The 5,000-nt window shown below is 29.8% G+C and overlaps 1 protein-coding gene across 1 annotated transcript in view; it reads right to left on the bottom strand.

Moving 5' to 3' along the window:
- Positions 1 to 92, bottom strand: part of LOC137618244 (uncharacterized) — a 49,578-nt gene extending 49,486 nt beyond the window's left edge. Inside the window, exon 1 of the mRNA XM_068348393.1 lies at positions 1 to 92. This exon is cut by the window's left edge and continues 131 nt beyond it. The gene's annotated coding sequence lies outside the window, so the exon portion shown is untranslated.
- Between the last annotated feature and the right edge of the window lie 4,908 nt (positions 93 to 5,000).

Genomic DNA, 5,000 nt, shown 5'->3' with positions numbered 1-5,000 from the left:
TTCTTTTCTGCTTCGTTTTCAGCTATTTTCTTTTTTACTCTTTTCTTTTTCTTTTGCCGTCTAACTGACAATGACCCTGTTAGGATATTCAGAATGCATTTATATTTGATATCACAAATCCACTTTTAAGTAAATATCTTTGAGATGATTCACCAGAAATAAGATGATATAATTTTCATTTTATTTGTTACGTGAATCTTCATTCTGTTCAACATAAAACGCAGCACTTTTGATAATATTTATGGCATTATCTAATATTGCATTTATTTTTCCATACTTTTTACCATTACATTATTACTTTTCATCAATAAAGATAACTACTATAAATACTTAACTAAGAAATCCATTATTAAACCACCTAACTTACTCTTCCTATCTATATCTTCCTCTCCGTTCACTCGAAAAAACAGCACAAATCTTTTCTTTAGATACACACCCACTTAGAGGTCGGTTGGCACTGGCGAATGACACCATCAATAGCACCTAGTTCTGGGTAATTTCGGTACACTTGCTCTCTGCTATACATACAAACGCACGCACTTACAGGATGTCCTGTTGATTCTGTACACGTACAGTGTTAAGAATTTGCCGTAAAAAACTATACAACTTGAATAAAAGTTGCCAGGCATTTACCGTTTTAAAAACGGATATATTGACGTTAGGGAGTGAAAAATTTGCCGTAAACAAACCGTAAGAATTCTGGAATAAATGTTGCCAGGCATTTACCGTTTTAATAATCGGATATATTGACGTAAAAGAGTGATATTACGGTCACCAACCCGTAAAAGATAATAACGAAGTAGGGTAAAAATACGGTCGCCTGTGTTTTACTGAAATACGGCTGAGAACAATATGTTTTTCGGAGAATTTCCGATTACAATTACGGGTTTTTAATAGTGTACTAATGAAGATATAAATGGAATTACTATTATTATTATTATTATTATTATTATTATTATTATTATTATTATTATTATTATTACGAGCCAAGCTACAACCCTAGTCGGAAAAGCAAGATGCTGTAAGCCCAAGGGCTCCAACAGGGAAAAATAGCCGAGTGAGGAAAGGAAATACTACAAAAATATTGGCATACAGAATGGTTTTTCGATATTCCTATGTATGTTAAAAAGAAAGAGACCATAAAAGGAAGAAATTACATGTTTGTTACCTAAAGATATAAATATTTCTCTACAAACATTGTTAAACTTATAAACACGAAGTCTAGACTGGGTTCATAGTGTCATTGTAAACATTTAATTATGATTTGATTGCTTGTTAAGATGAAATAATGGAACAAACCAAAGTATGTAAGCAAATATTGTACAATTCTACTAATATAAGTAACATTTGCTTACTCGCGTGAAAACATACATATGCACGCAATAACACACACACACACACACATATATATATATATATATATATATATATATATATGTGTGTGTATATATATATACATACATACATATATATAAATATATATATATATATATATATATATATATATATATATATATATATATATATATATATATATATGCATGTAAATATGCGTGTGAGTATGCAGATATATAGAGATTTATATGTACATGTATGGAGTACACACACACACACACATATATATATATATATATATATATATATATATATATATATATATATATATATACAGTATATATATATATATATATATATATATATATATATATATACATATATATATATATATATATATATATATATATATATATACATATATATACAGTATATATATATATATATATATATATATATATATATATATATATATATATATATATATATATATATATATATATATATATCGTTTTATACTCCCGGCATCCCAAGCCTTATAGACGAAGACCTGAGGAGAAGCGAAGAAAACTGAAAAAAAAGAAGTGAAAGCAAAAAGAAAATATATTGTAAAACAAGAAGATAAAAGTTGGAGAAATTCATTCTAATCTTGTTTCGATAATTGTACCACATTGTATTAGGAGAAAATCATTATTTTCGATTATCACTCGAAGGAAACAGTTCTAAATGGGTTAATATGATTTAATTATCGCAGATGTGGGAAAGATTTCTCCCACAAGGATTGAAAAAGAAATTATTTGCAATTATAAAATCCTGATAGTGTTTTCTCACCTTGTAGGCTATCATCAGTTTCTCTTCTTCTCTGGAAAAGGATTGGTTCAAAGGTTCAAAGGCCACTCCTGAATTGCAGAGGCAAAGGACAGTAACATGGCCCTATCGAACAGGGCAATGCCCTAGAGACTGACCACATACACATATGATTAGTGCCCAAGGAGGGCCAGGCAATGGCTGTTGATGACTCGGCAGATAGACCTATGGGCTTCCTAAAGCCCCCATCCTTAGCTCACAAGGTTGGCGAGGTTGTAGCAACCAAAGTAACTAACGAGTTTGAGCGGGACTCGAACCCCCGTCTGGCGTTCACCAGTCAGGGACGTTACCATATAGGCCACCACAACCCTAAAGCATTTTTTTTAACTGTTTAGCAAGATTATACCTTAAAATCTTTATAATATAGGGGGAATGGTCTCTCTCTCTCTCTCTCTCTCTCTCTCTCTCTCTCTCTCTCTCTCTCTCTCTCTCTCTCTCTCTCTCTCTGATTTATAAAGGAAAGACTAAATTAATCCCATATCAAAATTAGTATTCTATAATAATTCTCTTGAAACTTTATCTATTAAACAAATCAACTGAATAAATAAAATTGATTTGATAATTAGATTAATGAAATTATGAGAGATTTGAATATGAGGGAATACGTAGACAGAATCTTAATAAAGGTTAAAAGTTAAAAGGTGTCTGGTTGCAGTTCCAGTATCATCAAAATAAATACTCACCAGAACGTCAGCCGGCAAGCCTAACCAACCCCACTGTGGTGCCTAACCACAGCAGTGGCCTCTTCAGTAAACAGCTTAAACTCACGGTCCTGGGCTGGGATCGATCTGCTACCATACGAATGCAAGGCAAACACGGTACCACTGTACTATTATTATTATTATTATTATTATTATTATTATTATTATTATTATTATTAGCTAAGCTAAAACCCTAGTTGGAAAAGCAAGATGCTATAAGCCCAAGGACTCCAACAGGGAAAACTAGCCCAGTAAGGAAAGGAAATAAACAATATAAGAAGCACTGAACAATTAAAATAAAATAATTTAAAAACAATAACAACATTAGAATAGATATTTCATATATAAACTATGAAAAGACTTATGTCAGCCTGTTCAACATAACAACATTTGCCGCAAGTTTAAACTTTTGAAGTTCTACCGATTCAACCACCCGATTAGGAAGATCATTCCACAACTTGGTCACAGCTGGAATAAAACCTCTATAATACTATATAGTATTGAGCCTCGTGATAGAGAAGGCCTAACTATTAGAGTTATTTCTCCTTGAAAGTTATATAATAGGAAAAATCTAATACGCACCTGGATCCAATGAAATGTTTTTCCTAGTTCCTATGAAGGGAATCAGTTTTTCCTCTTAATGGGCGTTGCAAAGCGAAAGGTCAAGGTGACGTTAATCCTCCATGTCTAATCACTTATTTCTTTCAGGACTCAAAGGATTTGTAAAATTGTCCTGTAGTTTAGTCCATTACTTGAGTCAATCCTTAAACTTTTCATGGAGATTCATCATTATTTTTATTACTTTCATGTTAGCTATTTCTGGTCGCCACCCTCATTTTCTTTAATAATAATAATAATAATAATAATAATAATAATAATAATAATAATAATAATAATAATAATAACAATTATTATTATTATTATTATTATTATTATTATTATTATTATTATTATTATTATTATTATTATTATTATTATTATTATTATCATTATTATTATTAAAACCAGCTTTAATCACCTCACACTGTCCTCTGCTTTTTCAAAATTATCTGGTCTGAAAAAAAAAAAAAAAAAAATTAGAGATTTTTAAAACCTTGAAGAGATCGCCCATATAATTTTCAAGGTCAAATGTATTGTTTACATCCACACCCCTTTCGGAAGGATGCCAATTAATCTATTGTCTATTATTTATTTCATTATTTCCTTTCCTCACTTGGCTACTTTTTCCCTGTTGGAGCCCTTGGGCTCATAGCATCTGGCTTTTCCAACTAGGGTTGTAGCTTGGCTAATAATAATAATAATAATAATAATAATAATAATAATAATAATAATAATAATAATAATAATAATAATAGACTAAAGGATGGATTGAACTCTCCTTAAGAAAATAGAAGAATCAAAGGAAATAATTCCTTAAATAAATTAAAGGTAATTAATTTAATGTGAGACCGTCGAAGGATTGACTCTGGACGTAAAATCATAAACAGTTATTATTATTATTATTATTATTATTATTATTATCGTCGTCATCATCATCATCATCATTATTATTATTATTATTATTATTATTATTATTATTATTATTATTATTATTATTATTATTATTATTATCGTCGTCATCATCGTCGTCATCATCGTCATCATTATTATTATTATTATTATTATTATTATTATTATTATTATTATTATTATTATTATTATTACAAGCTAAGCTGCAACCCTATTTGGAAAAGCAAGATGCTATAAGCCTAAGGGCTCCAAAGTGTTAAAATAGACCAGTGAGGAAAGGAAATATGGAAATAAATAAACGATATAAGAAATAATGAACAATTAAAAGGAAATATTTGATGATCGGTAGCAACATCAAAACAAACATTTCATATGTAAGATTTAATTTTTCTCTTTTTGGGTCATTTGTGAAATGCCCTTAAAAGATACGTGCGAATTTGGAGTGAACGATTTATAACCTCCGCCGACGAAGTTTGAAGGAGGTTATATTTTACCACCTATCTGTATGTTTGTGTGTTTGTTTGTGTGTTTGTTTGTATTTGGGTGTTTGTTTGTGTGTGTATTTTGTGTGTTTGTTTGTCTGTGTGT

Source organism: Palaemon carinicauda, chromosome 24, assembly GCF_036898095.1.
Source record: "Palaemon carinicauda isolate YSFRI2023 chromosome 24, ASM3689809v2, whole genome shotgun sequence".
Taxonomy (NCBI): Eukaryota; Metazoa; Arthropoda; class Malacostraca; order Decapoda; family Palaemonidae; genus Palaemon; species Palaemon carinicauda.
Note: the sequence above shows the minus strand (reverse complement) of the source record. Positions and strands in the feature narration are given on the sequence as shown.